Source organism: Electrophorus electricus, unplaced genomic scaffold (assembly GCF_041902795.1).
Source record: "Electrophorus electricus isolate QZ-2024a unplaced genomic scaffold, ASM4190279v1 Scaffold27, whole genome shotgun sequence".
In the NCBI taxonomy this organism is placed as follows: Eukaryota; Metazoa; Chordata; class Actinopteri; order Gymnotiformes; family Gymnotidae; genus Electrophorus; species Electrophorus electricus.
This window is the reverse complement of record NW_027658550.1, coordinates 1,803,373-1,819,319: the sequence shown is the minus strand read 5'-3', so window position 1 is coordinate 1,819,319 and position 15,947 is coordinate 1,803,373. Positions and strand designations below refer to the sequence as shown.

At 41.0% G+C, this 15,947-nt stretch overlaps 1 pseudogene; it reads right to left on the bottom strand.

The window, feature by feature from the left end:
* Positions 1-7,376: 7,376 nt before the first annotated feature.
* LOC145655516 (cytochrome P450 2K1-like) lies at positions 7,377-15,524 on the bottom strand (annotated as a pseudogene).
* Positions 15,525-15,947: the final 423 nt, after the last annotated feature.

The window sequence follows — 15,947 nt, the reverse complement described above, 5'->3', positions numbered from 1 at the left end:
CAGCCACGACCCTCATGTTTCTCCAGTGGTGGTGTTCATCTCTGCCCATCTGAATTATTGCATTTAACTACTTGTTGTTTCACGTTGACATTTTTTTTTTTTTATCGGGGACACTGCGTGTATATAAGCAGATATGATTTCTTTTCCGCCATCTGTTTCCATCTTCTTGTTGTCCATGATTTTTCTTCAAAAGAGTGGACATATTCCAGTTAGCTAGACTCTCTCTCCAGATACCGTTTTAGACAGATAAACGTCGGCTGGCCCTAAATGATGGCTTTGGCTCAACGTCCACGATAAAGCGTCAAACTATTGGCTGTGGAAAAACAACCAGTTTAAGACAAGACATGCGGTGCGTAAAGATACGAAAGAGCTTAAACGTACCGCTTGTCTAAACAGACTTTTGGGGGATATGAATAAGCATAAAACGGACAAGTAAGACACATGAAAATGACCATTGCCAGAGTGAAGGACAACTGATATTCAAGTCAATTATATTTAAAGGTATTTCAACGCAGACGTCGCCCCTGTGTGGCGAACTGTGTTAACCCTGAGTGACCGTGTTAATAGAGTTATGGTTACTGCACAATATTTTATCTTTTTAACCTATCGTCCTTCTTTTTTAAACAAAGTAAAAGCGCATATGAAAAATCTACATATGCTTTCTACTTTATATATATAAATTATATTGGCTGTGGAACCAAAGTATTAATCAATCTTTTTTCTGGAAAGCCCAGTAATATGAAGGCAACCTAGCTTTAGGAGGCTCAGTGAATGTTTACTTTGCATTTCTTGACTGACAGGAGAGCATAATCTCTCCTGTCTTGGACAATAAAGCATTCGTGTGAGTATTACTGAAAAACACTAACCATAAGAGAAAAAAGCATATTTTTTTCAATTGTTGTGTCCTGTGTTCGTTTGGTGTGTGTGTGTGTGTGTGTGTGTGTGTGTGTGTGTATCCATAAGACAAGCTTCCACTGTTGACAGCATTTGACCTCACCCTCAACCACTCTCCTCCGACCCACAAAGCGGCCAATGTTCTGGACCTGATCTTCACCTGTACCACCACAACATCGGACATCAGTCACCCCCCTCCACCTCTCGGACCATCACTTTCTATCCTTCTCTCTCTCCCTTCCTTCTCTTTCCATCCTGTCCTCTCCAACATGTTCCTCCTTCCTCCATCACAATCTGCACTCCATAACTCCCTCTTCCCTTACTTCTACTGTTTTGTCCACCCTTCCTCACCCTGACTCTCTGTCTTCTCTCTCTTTGGATACAGTTACAAATTCTTTCATTTCTACACTCTCCTCGTTAATGAATCTTCTGTGCCCTCTCTCCTCTAGACTTGCTAAGTCCTCCCCACCTGCCCGCTGGCTAACAGAAAAACTTCGCTGCCACAGGAGAGAACGAAGGACTGCAGAGAGGCGGTGGAGGAAATCTCACGTAGATTCAGACCTCAGCTCATACAAGTCTCTCCTTTCCAAGTTCTCACTGGAAGTAACATCTGCAAAGTCATCCTACTACAGAGAGAATTTCAAATCATCAGCATCTGATCCACGCAAGCTCTTCACTATTTTTTCTTCTCTCCTTAATCCTCCCCCTCCCCCTCCTTCCTCTTACTCTTACTCTGGAGGATTTTATCACCTTCTTTGAGGAGAAGGTTGCAGCAATCCGCCAGTCCTTTTCCTCTGTGCCCACTCTTCCAACCAACATATATTCCCCAACATCCAACTCTCTGACCTATTTTTCTCCTCTTTCCTCAGATTAAATTCTTCAACTCCTCACTTCCTGCAATCTGACTACATGTCTGCTGGATCCTCTGTTCCAGACAATCGCAAGATATCTGCTTCCTTTCATCTCTTTCATCATCAACAACTCCTTATCTTCTGGATGCGTGCCTACTGCATTCAAAACCGCCAGGGTGGTACCAATCCTCAAGAAGGCCACACTTGACAGCTTCAGTGTTACCAACTACAGACTGGTATCACTTCTCTCTTTTCTCTCAAAAGCCCTTTAAAGCAGTTTATAATCAATTCTTTTTTTCACCCAGAACCAGCTGCATGATCCCAACCAGTCTGGCTACAAACCGGCACAGGTGACATGGAGAGGATCCACATCCAAACCATGTAGACTCTCCACTGGTGTTCCACAAGGCTCAGTATTAGGCCCCCTTCTCTTCTCTTTGTATACTCATTATCTTGGTGATGTAACATCTTCTCATGGTTTCTCCTACCACTGCTATGCTGATAACACTCAATTATTTCTTTCTTTTCCACCCTCTGACATGCAGGTCTCCAGATGTATCTCAGCATGTTTGACTGACATTGCGTCATGGATGATAGCCCACCACTTGAAGCTCAACCCCAGTAAAACCGAGCTTCTGTTCATCCCAGGTACTCCCAACCCTTACCATGACCTCACTGTTTTCTTTGAGAACTCCCTAGTATCACCATTCGAAGCTGCCTGTAGCCTGGGCGTAACTTTGGACAACCAGTTGTCGTTTTGAACTCGTTTCTAATCTAACCCGGTCTTGGAGATTCCTCCTTTGTAACATATGATGGATTCGACCCTTTCTCTCACAGGAAGCTACCCAGGTGCTTGTGCAGTCTCTTGTGATCTCAAAGCCAGACTACTGCAACTTGCTACTTGCTGGTCTTCCTCTAAGAGCCATCAAAGCTCTACAAGTTGTCCAGAATGCAGCAGCACGACTGGTCTTCAATCTTCCGAAGTTCACACATTACGCCACTGCTGCGCTTTCTTCACTGGCTTCCTGTAGCTGCACGCATCAGATTTAAAACCTTGATGCTTGCCTACAAAGCCAAAAATCGACCAGCCCCTTCATACATGAGGTCAATGGTCAAAGCCCAATCTATACCTCGAGTAATTCGAACCTCAAGTACGGCTCGGCTTGAAATACCTTGCTTCAGGTCTCATGGATGACAAGCATCGAGACTATTTTCTGTCTTGGCTCCAAGATGGTGGCATGAACTCCCACTTCCTGTCCGGACAGCAGAGTCCCTTGCAGTCTTCAAATGCAGACTGAAGACCCATCTATTTGCAGAATATTTAAAGGACAACTGACACTGCTCCCATATTGACTGACTAAATTAATACTTTTTGTAGGGTATTGTTTATGTTGTTTAACAAACTCTAGCACTTATTGTTTATAGCACTTATCATTGTTTAAGATAGACCTTATGTATTTTGTACTTCTAGTTATTAGCATTCATCCCTGTATTCTACAGTATTCTAGTTCATTGGTATGTCTGATTCTAAACTACTGTACTGTACTTGGATATATTCTATGAGTAAATGACAAAGCACTTTTGTAAGTTGCTCTGGATAAGAGCGTCTGCTAAATGCCGTAAATGTAAATGTGTGTGTGTGTGTGTGTGTGTGTGTGTGTGTGTGTGTGTGTGTGTGTGTGTGTGTGTGTTCCATTCTAGATCCACTTCTAGATTCCATTACAGAGTTTCATGTTTGCAGAAAATCAGGAGACAAGACTCTGCCCACCCTGAGGAGAAATAAAAGAGGGAAGAAGCTAGAGGAAGAGAGAGATGTTCTCTTGAGTTGTTTGTTAGCAGTGTTGATGGTTGGCTTAGTGTATGACTTTGCTTCCCATGTTGACTTTGCACTAGCAGTTTGTTTTTGCCGTTGTGTATTTGTATATGTTCCACTTTGTTCCCTTTGTTGTGTTTCACTGGTAAGTAGGAAGTGACTGCCATTTTGTTTGGGGGGTGGGTTTGCTCTGTGTTTTCCACGTAGTGTAGTTGTATGTGTATTTTTCTTTTGTCTGTTTAGGTTTAGTGAGTTATTTTGGCCTGTGTCACTCCTGACGTTATAATCCAGTGTTACACTGTCTCTTATATATATATATATATATATATATATATATAATATATAAATATCATACTGTCTATTGTACAATACACTGTATATCATTGAACTGTTTTGGTTTGTCGCTGTCTGACTTCATTTCCACCATTCCACTTGATTTGTGGTTTTTATCACATTTCCTCTTACGACCTGGAGCCTTAAATGTTGTCACAATTTTCATTAATAATTTTACAATAAGCATTTAATTATGCTTTAATTGGGGTGCATGTACATAAAGCTTCTCAATGCTTATCTAGGATTTGTTTGTCAGTGTTGTAGATGAGACAAAAATATCACCTTAGGTTAGCACTCATGCTTTGAGAAGCTTTAAGAATATAGGCCTAGATTTAGTAAAATTAAAGTTTAGTTAAGCCTCTTTTCCTGTAAACATTCTTTTAGTTACCTCAACACCACCTATTTTTCACACACATACTGTTAGCTTTAGTCTTTGAGCAAGTAGTATACTCTAGTATCTGAAACAACAGAAAGGACAAAACAATATGAGCTGAAAACAGAAGAAAATGGAAATATAATGCTCTGTAAGTGTATGTAGCATTTAATATGAGAGTGCGCTGACCAAACATGCTGCAATGAACAGGTGATGCCTTTAGGATGTGCAGATTGTGGGGACATTCTGTTTCATGAATTCTAATGGTTTTTTTTAAATACCTAAATTGTTATTACTTTTCTATCATTACTTTTGCACTGTTAGAATAGATCTGTATATATCTATGATAAACTGTGGACCTCCGTAATAGGCATGCTACAGCCCTAGCTACAAAATCTAGATAATTTTCTGGTGTCAGATGATCTAATCTGGTCAATGATGGTCAAGATAGTTGAAAAGCTGGACATCCAGGCAATAGATGTACTTTATGCTATTAAATCATCTGATTAAACTGGTAGACTAGCAAAAGCTACGTTTTGTTTCAGGTTTGATGGTTTAGCCACAATTTCCAACTGGACAGCAGGTCCAGCAGCATAAACAACTTGACCAAGCTATTCAACCAGTATGATTGAGCAGTTGGGTCATACTGGTCAAATCTCAATCTGATTATACTGGGCAACCAGTTTGGTCATTGGTTATGCTGGCCAACTATCTTGTTCTTATCTTATCTGAAGTGTAATGCTTATAGATACATACAAAACACTCTTAATTGTAGGTATTTATCCAGAAACCAGAGTTGTATTATGCAGCATCTCTTTAGATTGAATACTATTCTGTAAAATAGTAGGCAGGTATTTAGACAGAACCTGAATTGTGTTAAATGGGATTTATATCAGCGTTTGTAAGGCTGCGATATGTACAACCTAGCATAAATAAATACGATAGAATGTATAGCACGAATAGCCAGCCATGATAAAACCATGGTAACCTAAAAACGTACTTTTCACTTGGTTGTTGTTGCTTCCCGCTGGTCTCATTGAAGTCCAATCGCCTCTGTGTCCTCTGGAAACAGCACTTCTGTTGTGTTGGGAATGGATTTGAAGCATTTTTGAAGTTGCATGTGTTTTCTGAATTTGCACCGGGTTGTGTTGTCATTTTGATGAATGTGCTTTATGTATTTGCATTGCGTTTGTGAAATGTATCGCAAGTGTTGTCATTTTGATGAATGTGCTTTATGTATTTGCAGCACGATGGGTCTTCCCTGCAACCGTAGTGGGTGTGGAGTGTGAATCAAGCTCCAACTTTGCTAAAATGAAAATGTAAATAAAACATTTTCTCTCTTGCACTTTATGTATGTTCTTTAGAAAGGCTCTTCGTTCGGCTCTACATTCCTTCACTTACACACAACCCCACACCTGTTCCACCTTCTAGCTTGCCAAATGAGAGTAGGGAGGATTGGGAACTTTCTGCTCACCTACCCGACAGGCAAACCTAAAAGCCACCCTGAAATCATGTGATGAGCGACCCCAGCCCTTAAATTCTGACTCGAGATACCCTAACACAAAATCGATTCCGGTTGAGTCTAAAATGAGAAACTCCAAAACCAGTGGCAATGCTTAACAAGTGCCTTTGACCTTGCTATTCAACCATGCCATCTGATGGACAGCAGTGGGGAAGTCATTTTACATTCTCAAAACCTAACCCCAACAACATATACAATGTGTCATCGCAGTGCTATTGAAAATCTTGGGATTATGAGTGAGTGAGCTCTCATAGAGCTCCTAAAATGATCCAGTTCAAGGGTGAACTGTGACCTGATCCTGAACTCAACTCAACAAACAGGTAACGGGGTCAGCATGGTCTACTTTGATGCCAGTTCGCTGTGTGTTATCATACTACCTGACCACAGAATGACATTTAGGCAAATCCAGTCTAGTTCAATGATTATTTAGGACACACTTCCCTTTCAGGAGTCCCAGTTTAGTGTTCCAAAATCCATGGCATTTCCCTTTTGGCTCTATTTAGTTGTTAATCAATTTTTTTTTCTCTTTCTAGTTTTGTGGTAGCTTGGTGGTTAAGGTAGTTGACTTGTAATCAGAAGATTGTGGTTTCAAGCACCACTGCTGCCAGGTTGCCACTGATGGGCCCCTGAGCAAGACCCTTAACCTTCAGTTGCTCAAGTTGTACTCAGTCATAATTGTAAGTTGCTTTGGATAGAAGCATCTGCAAATGTTATTTGTGGTTTTTCTACAACAATTACTATACCTATAGCTTCATTTTAGTTGGTTCCATATACTCAAGCCCTGTTTATTTACTATATATGTTTATTAACATTTAATTTACCATATAATGCAGGATTCACTTTCATTTTTATAATCCCTGCATACGTGATTAGGACTCTGACTAACCATAACCTGAGTGAGACTGAATTAATATAAAGCTTTTTTTAAAGTAATTACACTTCAATTATAATTAACATATTTCCCTACATTTAGCATGGTGCCCTGGTTAAAGGTATTTTGACAAATTTAAAACATACATTGCTACTATTTCAATCCACTAACAAAAAACCTGATCATCTTAGGGAGGACAAGATGCAACAATTTCTATCAAATGTTTCCAGATGATGAGAGTGTTTACAGTGAAATGCATCATACCTTGTGCAGTAGAAATATTAGACTTTATTTGAAGATTATGGCAAAACAGAGGCAGACTTCCCATGTTGTTCATATGTGTCACACTACTGTCAGATGAAACATTTGTAATAATGTATATACGAATTATACTGAGGGATGACTATGAACTTGACTTGGCATGAAAAACTAAAAGCACTGTTAATATTTACTGTAAATTATTAAGGTTCATTCACATATAAGAAATCATACATTTATTATAAAACTGAATGTTACTCAGCAATATGAATGATGAGGGTTTAATTTTAGGTGCCAAGTGTTGGGGCAGATAAGTGAGTTACATGTGAATGTGTTGGTCACGTGTGATGAACTTTGAAATCCAGGTTGCACCAGTGCCTGTGAATTTTTAAATAGTATTTTGCCAATATTATTCCAACCTTGAATGTAAATACTACCCTTACATGTTAAAAGTGAATGGATTATGCCAAGTAGTTTACTGCGCTGAGCTTATGGGGAGAGGGGTCAACGTGAAGCCCACAGCTGGCATGAGGTCCAACTGTTCCTCAGACACGCCAGGTGGAGGAGTGAAACGAAAGTGCTGCAGAAGAGTGGCGAAGAAGAGGAACAGCTCCATCCTGGCCAGACTCTCTCCCAGACACACCCTACGCCCTTAACAGACACACAGACAGACATTTAAAGTACAACATGAAATCTGGAGCACCAGATCAATGACAGAAAATGATTTCAGTGCACCTCCACAGAAGGGCATGAAGGCATCTCTCTTAATGAAGTGTCCCTACTCATCGAGGAAGTGTCCTGGATTAAAAGTGTAAGGGCTCTCCCACTCATTCTCATCCTTCAACACGGATGTCAAAAGAGCAAATACACAGGTTCCCTGCAAAGAATCACAGTTTTAGCTTAAGCAGGAAGCTAGTGACAGCTTTCTCTGGTATGACAACAGTGCAAAATTTAAATTTACGCAGCCATTTTGTCATGTCTTTGTTATATTTATAAACCAGCCAGTTTCAGCTCTCAGTCTCCTACGTACATTTAATAATTTTATCCTATGCATGCTTTTGTTGTATTGCTTTTAGACTCTTCTCAGTTAATCTAACAGCCTGACCTTCTTGATGAAGAAGCCTTGGAAGTTAATATCACAGGTAGTGGTGTGAGGGAGACTCATGGGTACTATGTCTGCCAGTCTCTGTGTCTCATGGATGACTGCATCTGTGTAAGGCAGGTTCTTGTGGTCATCCAGCACTGGCTGGCGGCCTCCAACCACCCTGTCAATCTCCTGTTGTACCTGATCTGGAGCACAACAGAAGATATTGTCTCGTGTTTTTAAGAAGACAAAAGCAATCAACTCTTTCAATATTACAATATAAACAAATACAAGAAGCAACCATGGTAAACCCTCAAACACCATCAAGCACCTCTTTGTCTTCCTCATTGGAGAAATGTCTTGGACACTGGATATTCACATTGCAGTTGGAATTCTTACCTTGTATGTGGGGGTACTTGGCCATTAAGCAGAATGCCCCAGTGGAGCGTTGTGCTGGTTGTCTCAGTACCAGCAGCAAACAGGTTGGAAACAGTTTGAAGGAGATTCTGTGCATGGAACAATGAGTTCTTTTTTCCAGCCTCCTAACCAATAATCAGAAGGGATCAATTAGTCAGCCAACATAAGAGACCACTTTCTTCCATCAGAGTACAACTGAGTAATACCAGGGATCATATAGAGAGATGTTTGAAAACCATCAAACCACTGGCTTTTTCCATACCAAGCCTAATCAGCTGGCCTAACAGTGAACCAATTCAACAAGCATGAAAAGGTTTTCTTAAGAAGTCCCATTTTATTTATATTTTTAAGGAACCAGTTTTGCTGTGCTAAAACCTATAAAGAAGCTTAAAATCATAAGGTTCCATTTATGCTTGCCAACTTAAGCCATTGTTTCATCCATGTTCATTTGTATGGTGGCCAGGAAGACCCAACATGCTGCAACTACATTAAACACATTCATCAAAACACATGTGCTACATTTCAGAAATGCAATGCAAATTCATGAATGTTATACAAATTCCAAAAACATTTTATTCAAAATGACAACATATGCTACATTTCAGAAATGCAGTGCAAATTCAAAAAACACATGCAACTTCAGAAATGCTACAAATCCAGTCACAACACAATGAAAGTGTTGTTTCAGGGGGACACAAAAAGGGGTTATTCAACCAAACAGCCAGTGAAAAGTAATTTATATTTGTGATTTCCAAAGTTTTGTCACTGGTGGTACAGAATGAACAATTGGCCTATTTGTGCTTTGCATTCTTGCACATGTTTGGTTGTAAAGAATGCAGCCTTAAAGAACACTGATAAAACAAAATCCCAACTAACAGAAATATAAACCTGATCCTGCCAGTTAATAACTAGCTAGATGCATTCAGAGTGTGTTACTATTTTAAACTCCAGTTCAGCCTAAAGAGATTCTGTCGAATACAACTAGGTTTCTGTCCATATACCTACTTCAAAAACATAGTGTATCCTGTAAATTAGTAACACACTCTGAAGGTAGCTAGCTAGCTAGCTAACTAACTACGTATTAAGCCAGAAACATAGTCGCGTTAAATGGGATTTTTTTTTTCATCAGCGTTCTTTAAAGCTGCATTACAACCTAGCAGAATTAAATATGCAAAACTGCTGAGCATGAATAGATCAGTTGTTCATTCTGTATCAACATAATCCATAACAAACGATATAACCATGGTAATCACAAATATAAATATTTTTCATTAGCTACTCGGTCACCACTGGTCTCATAGGAGTCCATTCCCTCTCCGTGTCCTCAGAAACATGTCCGTCGTGTTGTAGCTGTTATTTGCAGGGTTTCTGAAGTTGCATGCGTTTTTTGAATTTGCATCACGTTTCATTTGCAGCACAGTGGGTCTTCACATTCATCGTACATTTGTGTTATTTTTAATTTTATTTTCTGCAATCTGAACAGTGTTACATTTAACTTTCCACTGAATTAAGAGAGTCAATCAAGGACACTCTGCCAATTGTAAACGCAATGTGTATAAATACTGCTATTATCAATGTTTAAACACCAGTTAAAGAGGTGTATACCAAGCTTGAAACAGGTGTTTGACAGTTCATGACTGAACTTGCTTTGGAGCAAGGGAAAGACATTCCTGTCTCCCATGAATATTGCCCCTATCTGTATTGTGAATTGTGTGATTTTTGTGTGCTTGTTTTTGTCCCACACAGAGCATCACGCACACATGGACAATGTTCCAGGCTGCTGGAACTGTCCAAATGCCCCATAATAAGAAGTGATAACGGCCTTTTGAAAGCCAACTTTGATGTTGTCATTCTTGTGACATAGCGAACAGGGAATTCCTTTACACAGTGTGACAATCAGGCTTCCCACACTCATAGAGCTCCTTGTGCAAGTATAGTCAATTAAGCAAAACATGTTAATTTTGTTAGTCTTTCCACTACTGCTTCCACTTACTGTAGTACTAGCAATTAAACTTCACATCTAGTAGTTCTCTAGGTAATGCTGTCAGTTATTAGGGATCCCTGTATGACCTTTATTCTCATTTATCCTGTCTGTTTTTAAAAATGATATTACCTATATGAATCAATACATTAATTCCTTTAGAATTGGTGATTAGTTGCTAAACATCCTATCGATTGTTGATCAAACTCAAAATCTCCCACTGAGATGCAAACGAGAGTTTTCTGTTTCACCATTTGGCAGCCAGATAGTGCTACTGAAGCACTTTGAATTGCCACAGTATATGAAAAGTGCTATATAAATTAACTTAAGTTGCCTATTGATTAAAGGTCAGATTGAGTCGTCTTCTAGTTAGTCCTGTAGATTACTTTTGTTTTCTAAACAAATATTCTCATTTGTTTTATCTGGTTTCTCTCTTTATTCCCTCTATTCTTCAATGTATTATACACTATGCGATTGCTGATTAGTTCAACGTTCCATTAGCTGTCAAGTTTGTGGCTTCACTGGTGGCATTTCTAACCTGTGGTGGATGATCACGAGTTAGACAACTTGCGACTTCCAGTTGAGACTGATTAAAATATTTCCATATGCGATGGTGCCCCATTAATTTACTATAACTATAACAAATTTGATGAGTGCAGAATTATAAATTAGGAGTTCATACCACTACAGAGGTCATATGGATACTCCAAAATATGAGTGGTTGTATATGCACTATGTACAAGATAAAACTTGACACATTAAGCATTTCTGTATACAGCACAAGAAGGACATACCACGTTTTGTTTGCATGCTAGAAAACAGTCAATAAAGCCTCTGCACTCCTGAGGGTTCAGGGTCTCCTGGAGGCTGTGCACAAGCTGCATTATATCCTTCAGAGTTTTTTCACAGTTTGCCATGATAATTTTCCAGTCCTTTAGCCAGAGCCGAAGCCAGGGGAACATATTGTAAAGCTACAAACACACAGATTAACATTTTGTTATGTGCCTCCTACATTTATCCATACATCATCCTATCTTTGTGTCTCTTGCTTATTCAAAAACATAGCAGGGTACCTGTATAGAAGCTGAACCAGTGATCCTGATATTCTCATTGCTTCGGTTTACCATGTTTTGGAACCGAGGATCACTGTATTCAAACCTGCTTCCATATACAATGGCTGAGGTGATATTTGAGGCATTTATACAATAACCAATAACAGGATGTTAAATGTTCCCATATATTACATTTTGGATAAATGGATAATTACATTATGGATAATTTGGATAATTACATTTTTGGCTCAACTACAAAAAATAGTTACTTCTGGTAAGAGTAAAATAGAAAATATATACTTATGTCTCTTACCCTTAAAGTTCTCCACCACTTCCCTCAAATTCCACATCTCTTCTATGATTCTCTCTTCACTCCCTCTCTTGCCCTGCCCAAAGTCCTGCAGGGTGCTAAGGGCAAAGCGCCTCATCTCTTTCCAGTTCTCACCATTAGAAAACAGAATTCCTTGATCATAAACAGAAATCATTAAACCTTTGTTGTTAAACAGCTAAATGTCAGCGAAATGCCATAAATGTAAATGTAAACACAAAATGCAGAATGGTTTTTCATCTTAACTGTGAGACAACTGCATGTTTTTACAATATTTATATAAAACAGGTATTCATGATGAAACACACATTGGGAAACTGCTTATGATCTATTCCAGTGCAAAACCAAATTATAACCATGATTAATAAGGAAAATAACATAAAATAATAATTGTCTTCAGAAAATGGCCTTTTATGAAGAACATTGCTGGCCTGGCTTCCCTCTGGCTGTTTCACAACGGTTTCCCCTTTTCTCCTAATTCTTCTCTTACACTTTAGTCATGCTCTTTCACCATGAATCTTGTTTTATTAATGTTTCCCTTGTTGGTGTCACTCTGGGTGACTTCTCCTTCAGGATATAAACACCTCCCCTGCCCTTCTTTTGGAAAATCTGATCACACCTCCATCCTTATCCTGCCTGCATACAGACAAAACTCAAACAGGAAAAAAGGTTTTCTGATCAGTCTATCAATGGAGTGCAGAGGCCACCTTCACACTTCAGGACTGCTTTGAAACCACAGACTGGTGGATATTTTGTGACACAGCTGGCACTAACATCAATGAATTCTCAGACATATGTGGAATAGACTTTGCATGATCACTGACTACAAAGGAAGTTGGTACTGTGATAGGGGGGTTGACCTCCTCACTTGCAGAGAAGCTAAATGTTCATTATGCTCGGTTTGAGGAAAACATCCCCCTTGCTGCAAAACTCCCAGTAGATCAGGAGAGCTTTGTGTCTGAGGAGGTCAGATCCTTTAAGGCAGTTAACCCACGCAAGGTACCTGGTCCACAATTGGATACTGGACTACCTGATATGCAGACCCAAGGTGGGGAAAGTAGAAAACAGCTTCTCTTCAACACTGACTCTAAACACAGGGGCTCCACAGGGTTGTGTGCTCAGCCCCCTCCTGTACTCCCCATTTACACATGACTGTGTAGCCAAACACACATCTAACATCATCTTCAAGTTTGCTGATAGCACAACCATCCTAGGCCTCATCACAAGGGGAGACAAGTCAACCTACAGAGACAAGGTTAGTGCTCCAGCTCAATGTCAGTAAAATGAAGGAGATGATTGTGGACTACAGGAAGCTGCATTTGGGTGGTCACTCTCGCCTATACATCAACGTATCCCAAGGGGAAAGAGTCGGTTGAGTTTTTCGGTATACACCTCACAGATGACCTCACCTGGTTCAACCACACCAACACACTGGTGAGATCAGCCCAACAGCACCTCTTCTTTCTGTGAAGGTTCAGGAGGTTTGGCCTGCCGCCTGACATTTTCACCACCTTTTATAGATCTAAAACAGAGAGCAAACCCACAGGTTGCATCACTGTCTGGTACTGCAGCTGCACTGCAAGTGACTGAAGGTCCTCCAGAGAGTAGTGAGGACTGCAGAATCCATCATAGGCCACAAACCTCCAGCCTTACAGGATAGCCATCAGTCCTGCTGCTTGAGGAAAATGAAAATGATGCAGCTAGACAGTAGCCACCCAGCACACAGCCTGCTCACTGTGTGTCACAGGCATCGCAGTTCCCACGGCGACATATTTACGTGCTTGGTTTGGTTTCTGTCCCTGGTATACTTGGCTCGGTTTTGTCAAGCTCTTGTTTTGGTTTCGTTCTGTTCCACCCCCGAGCCTGTATCCCCAGCTGTAATTATGTTCACCCGTGTCTGGTAATGTTTATCTGGATCTTCATCAGTCTTGGTTATTTAAGCCCTGTTTTGCTTTCCAGTTTGTCGGTTATTTTGGTTTGCCAGTTGTGTTTAGATTTGGTGTTGCTGTTGCTGTCATTGTCTCTGTTACTTCCTAGTTAGTTTCCTGAAGTCTACCTCATTCTGTGCTGATGAACAGTTTCTACCCTCCTATAAGGCTCTTAAACAGGATGTGAAACAGTTAGTCCTTAGTATTAGTTCTTGGCAGCACACCACTACTTGAACATTTCCACATAGTCACTATTAACATACAGGGTGTAGTTTATCTACAGATTACCCTGGGCTAATATATTCAATAGCAGGAGGCTCCTTATTAGGACTCTTCTGAAGTCTAGTCACCATCTATTCTGAAAAAAATCAAAACAAAAAAGTAAATAAATAATGAATGAAAAACAAATAATTTACCTAATTAAAATTTAAATAGTACCATGATCAACTCACACACACATTCCATCATCTAAATTGGCTGAATAAGGTTTTCTGAATCCTTGGCTGAAGTCATAGAATATGGGACTGATGTCTCTTGTCTCCAAATTCTTCTGCATGATTCACCAGTGCTTGTTTGACAGTTTGATATCCTGTCAGGACAACTACTTTCTTTGGACCAAAATACACAGTGAATATGGATCCATATTGTTTTGACATCTGCAAACACAAATTGGATGGATAAAAAGTTTTCTGTTAATACAATGTACTCTATACAATGGGTTGATGGATTTTTTTGAATTTTAAGTAAAGACACTGCCATATTTATTTATTTAGTTAAGGTTTCAGAAGTAATAATCACATTGTTGAACTTGTGACTTTATGAGTCAAGACTGATTTAACATAGTCCTTAAATAATAATTAATTCATTAATTTTCCCTGCTAATCAGAGTGGTGCGGTAACGTGCGGTGGCCCGAGTGCCGTAGGGGGAGCGGCAGGACGCACAGACTCCTCCGACTGGGACGAACATTTATTCACATTTAACATGAAACACTAACGGCACTCACAAGAATCACTCACGACTGATACAAACAAGAAACGATTAACATTAAACACATACGGTGAACACTAATACAGTGAACATTGACTATGTTACAGCACACGTTACAGAATAACCAACCGCTACAGCACGCACTCTCCCTCGACAAAAAAAGTAATTCCTAGCGGGGGGTGCATGAACATCCTCTGCACCTCTGCCTGGATCCCAGGATATTGGGGAGAGGACCGTTGTCTGCGTCTTCTCCGGAGGTAGAGGGGAACAGCCCCAGGAATTTCTTGGGGGGGGCCTCAGGCGGTTGAGCCCGGGCCAGGGAGGACCGAGGGGCACCACAACCACCAGAAAGAGGGCGGTTGCGTGGAGCCAGCGGGATCTCCCAAGACCCTTCTCCTCAGCTGACTCGCCAGCGAAACTGGAAAGGTCTGCCCAAAGCCTCAGAGGCAACCCGCCTCTGGGACGCTCTTAGAGCGGCGGGAAAGAGGAGGACCGTTTAGGGATGTCTGGAACCGGGGCGGACGTGCACCCCCGCGTGTCCGCTGAGGCCTCGGACACGTCAAGGAGCCTGCGGGGACGGCGGGCGCCACGTCACAGCGCCTTGTGTTTGTGTGTTGGTGCTATTGTGTGTTTCTGTTTGCGCCTTTTGTGTTTACAGGCGCAACGTGTGGTGGAGTGTACCGGACTGCCCCGAGAGAGGCAGGGAAGCTGCCTTTCTCTCTCTCCCCGCGAGGTCTCTCTTGCTGGCGGCACCTGGCCCGCCTGGGCGCCGGGCACTGCCATGCTGTGTTTGTGTGTACGTGTACACGGTACCTGGAGGTTCACGTTCATTGGACGGATGCGTCGGGATCCGCGCCCCTTGGGAGGGGGTTCTGTCACGGAACGCTCGCCTCCCGCGATTCACGTGGTTCGACCCGCCATGTGCAGTGGGAGGACTGTCTTGTCTGTAACCACACCTGCACCTCGTATATACACCTGCACCTTAATGTATATAAACGCGTGTTAAAGTGTGCAGGATGTTGGTTATTGTTGGCGTAATGTCTGAATGTAATGTGTTTGTTAGATGTATTCTTGTGTATCGTGTTTGTTTAACTTTAACCATTTCATGTTCCTTGTTTGTGATAAGCGTGCCATTGTGTCCTTTGTTAATAAATGTTCGTCCCAGTCGGTAGAGTCTGTGCATCCTGCCCCTCGCCCTACGGCACTCGGGCCGCCGCACCTTACAGGTGCCCCAAGTAATCTTATCATTTTTGA